Consider the following 8291-nt stretch of genomic DNA (forward strand, 5'->3'; position numbering starts at 1 on the left):
TTAAATATAATTACTATAATTTTTATTATTATTATAATTATAAATTATATTATGCAAGTAAATAATTGCATTTTTTTAAAAATTATATTACATGTTTTTTTGTTTTTTCTTTTTTATTTCTTTATTTAAAAAAAAAAAATTTATATCTCTCATCCTTGATCTATTTTTCAAGTCTCAGAGAAAATACATAATTTAGAAAACAAATAATATAGTTAATTTGTTTACAAGTTTTTATTTTTTCTTATTCTCTACTTGAAAAGAGTATATAACAACATTAATATCTGGAAAAAAAATTCTCAAATGACTGTATAAATGTGATAAAATCCAAATCATAATTAATTTGATTGAGTGACAAAAGTCATGTACTTGCAAGAGTGAATAAACACAGGGGGGGCCTTTTCAAGCGATTAGGGTCTTGCCCCACTACTTTACAATTTCTTCCAACAATCCCTCGTCCTATAAAAGCACATACAAAAGCTGATAATAATTTGTCTGACAGTGCCAGTGGCTCTGAAAAAGTCCATGGCTTTAGGATTACAATAATAATATAACTACTTTTAAAAAATTAGAAGAAAAAAAAAACAAAAAAAAAAAAACAAAAAAAAACATGTGCTTAAATTACAACAATATTAATAAGATTAATTTGAAACCTATTTTTAAATTTTAATGAAAATTTGACAAAAAAAAATATAATTTTCTCTGTGATATTATATTTATAAAAAAAAAAAAAATTATTTCTAATCTGTGATTAATATTGTGATATTTTTATAGTTAAAAGAAACTTTTTTTTCTGACTGAAAGTGAATTTATGTGCCACTTTTTTTTTCTTTGAATTATTAAGTGTTTTGAAACCACTTTTTGAAATTTTAAAAAGTGAAAAAAAAAATTTTCAATAATGAAAGGATATCATGGTATTTGGATATTATTTTTTATAATAATATGCCAACAACATAAATCATCAGCAAATCCAATATTTATTGATCAAAAAGTTCAATTGTGCTCCTATGCATTGAGCAATGCATTACAATTAATTTGTGGTGAAAATGGATATAATTCTCATCATTATATACATGGACGAGCAATAAGCAATGAGGAAATTCAGGACAATGCTTTGGAGAGAGAATCAACATTTAAAAGAAAAGGAATTGTCGATGAATGCTGTAGACAATCTTGTTATTTGTCACAAATGCAAGAATATTGTAGATATTAAAAAAGAGTAAAAAAAAAAAAATTCTTCAAATATCAGAAAAAAAGGTAAAAAAACTAAAAAACAATATTTTTAAATTTTAATATTTTTTTTTTGCAAAATATTTATTTATTTAATTTATTTAAAAAATTATTTATTTATTATTATTATTTAATTACAGAAAGTATAACTTTTTCAATTTTTTTCTTTAACCCTTAACTGGCACTATATGGGTCCAGTAGACCCGATCATTTTCTCTCGCTAAAATTGAATGTTTTGAATATTTTTTAAAATTTTAATATAAATTAGTTTATTCTTAGTAATTTTCTAAGTTTTTTTTTTGATACAACTAATTCGATACAAAATGAATAAATTAGCTTCAAATATTAATAATTAAAAAATTTTTTAATTTTAACCTAAAATGTCACATTTTATTCTGCAAATATCTTTTTTGCAATTCCTGCTGTTGGTGGCAATTTTTACTTTAAAAAATAATACATCATAATCTTAAATTTTTAAGTCATAATATTAAAATTTAAATAACTCATGAATTTTTAAGTAAAAATACACAATTTTTTTTTAACTAACTTAAAATAAATTAATCCCTGTAAAACTAATGAAAAAATTTTAAAAAACACATCATAAGCTACCTCAGATTAAATTTTTATGCAAAAATATTCAATACCAGCTGTAAAATATACATTTGAATTCGTCGGGTCCAGCAGACCCTTTGTGCTATTTACGTTTGAACGCGGATTTGTAGCATTTAGAGTTAAAAATCTCAATGTTATTTTAATACTATCATAACTTGCTGAAAGTACATTTAAAAACGCATCAATTTTCATATTTTTGAACCAAATATTACAGAGTTATTGATGATACAAAAATAAATTTTTTTTTTTTGAATTTCGTATTTAAAAATATCTATTTAATCTTTAAACTATTATAACCAGCTTAAAGTATATTTAAAAATGCGTCAATTAACCTTATTTGCAAACCTTTTACGATAAAAAATATTAACGAAGTTATTAACGTTTAAAATATCAAAAATTTTGAAATATCTTATTTTTCGAACGATTTTAGTTTTTAATTCAGAAAAATTTTAATCTCTATGCAAAAAAGTGAAGTGTGAGTTTTATCGAACACGAAATTAATTGCACGATTATTGGATGTAAAATTGGTGAAAAAAAATTACATTCTTTTTAAACTGTTTTAATTAATTTTTAAAATCAAATTTTTCCAAATTTCATTAAATTAAAAATAAAAATAATTAAACAATTTAAGAAAACATTTTAAATATTAAAATATTTATTAAATTTTTATGAGAATATGCGTTGATATTTAGTAATAATTAAATAAAAATACATTTAATTAAATAAATAAAATAAAAATAATGATAATAATAATACATCTAATTAAGTAAAAAAAACGAATTTACAGTTTTTTATAAAAATTATTCTTTATGATTTCAGATCTAATTAGCTGATATGGAGAATTTTGTGTCTTCCTGCCATAATATATTAAGGGTACACCGTTGAAAGGTTTCCAATAATTATTCGTCTGCTACTAGATAATTTACATCAGAAGATGAATATTGTAAATTATAGAGAAAAAGACTTATTTTCTGTATTTTAAATGTCGACGAAAAAAATGTATTGTATAATTATTAAGTATTCTTTTTTTTCAAAGTATATACTGCAAAAAAAAAAAATTCAATAAGATTCTTCCATATATATATGTATAATTATAAAAGTAAAAAATTAGCTGAGTGTGTTAATTAAAAAACAAAATTAAAAAAAAAAACCGAAAAACGATTATTGAAAAAATAAGAATAATTTTTCTTCCTGATTTTCTAATTTTTTCTAAACATTTTTATAATAAAAAAGAAAATTATCACAAAAATGTTTTTATGTATTAATATTTTATTTCTTATTCCTTTTTCTATTAAATTTGAGAGATTTTTTTCAATTTCAAAAATAATTTCAAAATATAAAATTAAAACAAAAAAACAATTTATCTCAAAAAGAAAACATATTTTTAATTTTGAGGTTTTATGCAAAATATCATAAAATTTTGATCTATTTTTTTATAGCTTTTTGGAATAAAAAATTCAAATTTTATTTATTTTTTTGTAAAATTTTTTGTATTTTTTTTGTAATTTCAAAGATTTTAATTGAAATTCAAACTATTCGAATCTGTAATTCAAGTTTATAATAAGTTTGTTTATAAAAAAAATATATTAAGTAGTCGAATTTTTAGGTTAGGAATAAGTACCGTTGCCAACTATGTAAAACAAAACAATAGATAATGGCGCTAAATTTAAAAATTGTCGAAATAATATATGAATATTTTTGTATTAAAAATTTATAATAATTTGAATTAAATTTTCAAAAAATTTATAAGAAATTTCGTTTTACAATATAATATTTGATTAATTTTCAAATAATAGTGAAAAAAAATTTTTTTTTATAGATTTTAAAAATGAATTGACAAAATTTAACTCGTGAGATTCTGCATTTTTCTGAGTTTTTTCTTTAATAATGTTGTCTTTAATTTTATTCATATAAAAAATATTACAAGCAAAGTATTATTTAGACAAAATAAAATTATTAAAATTTATAGAAAATTAAATAAAATATTTAGAATTTATACTATTATCTCTATATTTCATATTTTATATTTGAAATTGCCTCTTCATTTTTGAATATATCTGTAAATTTTTCTAAAATTTTGTAAAATTTTTTCGAAATATTTATTTAAAAAAAATTTTTATTTTTTTTTTTTATTGAAATTTACATATTTATGTAAAATGCGTAAAATTCTTTAGAATTTAGTTAATGTAAATTCAATAAGAAAACTCGTTTACTGGGGAATTTCAAAATTCTCACAGCATACGCATGAAGAAAATTGGATTTGAATTAGAAACCGGCGCCCAAGCATTCTGTTTCTCTTCAGTTCGTCTGCCAGCGTTTCCTAATGAATAAACAGCAGTTTAGGTTCTTTGAAACAATTTAATCTACATATACTAACAGGTACCTTCCCCCCCTCTCTCTCTTACTCTGTTTATCTTTATCTCCATATTGAGTAAATAGTAAACATATATATAGAATCCTTGTGTTACCAAGAATTTATATCTGCACCATATTTTCTTAATTATACTCTATATTTTTCTAAAAAAAAATTTAATTTTATAAATTATTTATTAATTTTGAGTTTTCAAAATTTAAATTTGCAAATATTTTTATTTTTACATCTACATTGATGAATATATTTTTTCTAAATTACTATACTAATTTACATGAACTTTTTAGAAAGTTTATATAAATTTTCTCTAATTTTATAAAGTTCCGTAAAATTTCTAAAAAGTCACATAAAGTTTCTAAAAAGTTATCTGAAAATTCAAGAAAGTTACATAAAAACTCTAAAAAATTCCATAAAAATTTAAAAAAGTTCTTTGAAGATTCTAGAAAGTTCCATAAAGTTTCCAAAAAGTGATATAAGAAGATTCTGGAAATTAAAGTAAAGTTGAATAAATTAAAAATTACACTGTTAAATCATCAAAATTCATTAAAATAAAGTTTAATAAAATCATTATTACCCTGGTGGATCGAAAACATTGAATGTGCAACGAATTCGTCGCACATTCATATTAAGTGAAAATAATGTGAATACATAATTAAAATTGATGGCAATTATGATTGCATTAAATAAATGAATTATTCAATGATTGATTTTTGCATTTTTTGTGTTAAATTAAGTTGCAATTAAAATTTCAAAAAATAAATATTGTGCCCAATTGTGCTCGACTTATGTTTATTTGTACAAAAATTCGTTTACCTTAATTATTAATAATTTAATAATTGAAAATTAATTTAACACAAACAATTCAAAAATCAATCATTGAATAGTTCATTTATTCAATGCATCTGTAGTTTTCATCAATTTTAATTTATTTTCCACAATATTTCCACTCACTATGAATGTGCAACGAATTCGTCGCATATTTATAGTTTCCGATTGTTAAATCGTTGAAATAACTAAAAATAGGTAAAAATTTGAAATTTATTACTCAAATTAACTATTGATTGCAAAAATAATTTTTTTTTTTAACTACAAAAGCAATGAAGGACTAAAGGATTATAACCATCATATAAATATAATGAAATGGACATAATCTGTATCAAATTGAGTATAAACTCTTAATGATCCGCAATGGGTTAACTTTCGAGACCTATTAAAACTTCGAGTTTCCAAAAGTTATACATTGAAATTAAAAAATGTGAGTCTTAACGAAGACTGCGGTAGGCGAAAAGGGCTACGCGAGTCGTTTTACTGCTTTCGCCTCTCGTAATTCATCCTCAATTGCATACTGCTTCTTTACTATATACGTATGTGTTTGTATGTGTATATGTCAAGTCCGCTACTGTGCGGTCAGTAAAGACTGCATTTACAAATTTGATGGATTAAAATATCATTGAAAACACTTAATGTGTCTGTTAAATAATTACCAAAGGTGATATCAATTGGTTTAGAAAGTTAACCTACACTTTGAAATCGCAAATCACTTTTTTTTAAAAGTGAGTCATTACTCTGTCAAAGATATTTTTAGAAAACTTTTTAATTGTTTTTTTTTGTGAATTTTAAAATTGACGGTAGTAAATATCGAAATGCACAGAAATAAATGTAATTTTTAATTAAAGTCATTATTTTAACAAAATCAGAATAAAAGATCTCTTATTGGCAGAGGCGGATCGAGGTATATTTTCTATACGAGAAAAAAAATTTTACTTTTAATTCTTCAGGAGTTAGACCTTTTTTTACGAACTTGAAAAAAGATGTTTGCTAAAACCTTAAACTGCAACAAGATGGCGCGACTCAGACCTGAATGGTTCGTTTCCATTTTCCCCACTCGCCATTTGTCATAATTTTCGTCAACTACCGCACCCTGCTCTAGTAAAAATCTAGGGACTTTATTATCAAAATTAAAAGTTACTAAATTTTTACTAGTGCAGAGTGTGGTAATTGACGAGAATTATGACAAATGGCAAGTGAGGACAATGGAAACCAACCAAATCTGTCACATTTTAAATCATGGGCGAACCGAGGTAAATTTTCTATATGAAAAAAATATATTTTTGCGCCCATCTCCTTTCTCTTTTAATTTAATATTATTTATAATATATAAAATTGTATTTAACAAAATTCAGGGTACGGAAAAAAACTTTGCAATATTTTTATTAAAAATTATACATAAAAATTATTTATTTATGATATAAATTTCATTACATTACTTATAATATTAGTTGCAAATAAGCTTTTAATCAAATTTCCATTCGCAAAAATACCACAGAAAAAAGGTAAATCGGAAGAGAAAATCACAACCCCTTAGACATTATTCAATGATAAAAAATTTATTTTACTTTGATTCCTATATTTTTCTTAATGGTGTTCCGCAATGGCAAGCAGTGGTTGTCTTTTAAAAATTGGCTCCTCGTAGGTGCATTTAATTTAAGAAGGATTTTTCTTTCAACTCGGATAGAAACGGAAAAATCGAAAAAAATACCAGTTATCCTGAAATGTTGTACTTTCATTAACGCACAAGAAATTGAAAATTCATTACGATAAACGACGTCAGGAAGTAAAATAAGAAATTTTTTTTGAAGCCGTCAGGTGCTGCCCCAGACGGTAAATTTCAGTACTACGCAAATGTTTATACTCTTCCTATTTTACATCCTGTCGTTTTATATGTGAATAAATTTTTAATTTCTTGGAGGTAAATCACAGTACACAAACTCAGGATAACTGGTATTTTTTCCGATTTTGTCATTTCTGTCCGAATTGGGAGAATAATATTTTTTAAATTAAATGCATCTCTTTTTTAAAAGACAACCACTGCTTGCCATTACGGAACACCGTTAATAATCATTTACGAATATATTTTTAAAATTTATTTACGTAATATTTTGACAGCACAATTAAATTACATTCATTAAATTAAAAAGATAAAGAAAACCTACTTATTCTACCTACCTTCTAACCTACAAAATTTTCTATTGCATTAAGATGCATGAATTTACAAAAATTTTCGAATTATAAAATTGCTATTTATCGACGATTATTATCAATTTTGTCACTTTTTGATTTTAATCTCACTTATTCTGTGACTTTTTAAACTTCGACGGTATTTATTTAGAAAAATCGCTTTGTTTACTTTTCGTCAAAAATACTCGTGTCACACGAAATCTCTCGATGTTGTCAAGTACTGCTGGAATCATAAAGCGTTCATTAAAATTTAGATAATAATAGCTTAGATTTGCAACTCAAAAGTTTCTTGTAATTTTCATTTTCTGTAGTAGGACCCATAATGCTTTTTATTTTCTGACATCTTATCTTATTATGAAACAGTTTTTTTTTAAATTATCAATTAAAATCATTACTTGAAACAATTCTGTTAACTGTTATCAGTCATGTTAGATTGGAATCAAATGTATTTCAGGGTTGGGTAGCGTTAATAAATTCAGAAGTTAGAGTCAGGGTACGGACACAATTTGCATCTGTATTTCGCATGTGAAGCTTAAAGGTATGCTCACACTGTATCATTTATGCATAATTGGTAATTAAATTACTTTGACATAACTATTTAACCTGGTTTAGTTAGAAAAGCTTATGAAAAAATGTGAATATAAAATTTTTGCTTTCTAAAAATTTTGTTATGTTCTCAACATTATAGTCTTAATAAAATTGATGGCCCTTTGGCTTTGTCTTATATATTGTAATTTCGTAAAAAATTATTATTATTATTATTCACATTTTATTGGCGTGTTCACATTTTACGAAAACAAAACCACTGCCTGTAGCATCTGTAGCAATAATTCGAGTTGTAGCCTCAAAAACAAGATTCGGGTCCCACCATTTATGTTGCAGCTGGTCTCAGGAGGCTCATAACTCGATTTAATTCTCGCGAAATCTGCATGTTTAACTTGTGTGTATGAGTGTTAACCTCGCGACTCTCGTGTTTCTCAAATTAATATTCACATTGCGTCCGATTACATAAGTGTGCTCTCTCTCTCTCTCTCTCTCTCTCTCTCTCTCTCTCTCTCTCTCT

The sequence above is a fragment of the Leptopilina boulardi genome, unplaced genomic scaffold (assembly GCF_019393585.1).
Source record: "Leptopilina boulardi isolate dan_hultmark-lab unplaced genomic scaffold, ZJU_Lbou_2.1 LbouV2_396, whole genome shotgun sequence".
Taxonomy (NCBI): Eukaryota; Metazoa; Arthropoda; class Insecta; order Hymenoptera; family Figitidae; genus Leptopilina; species Leptopilina boulardi.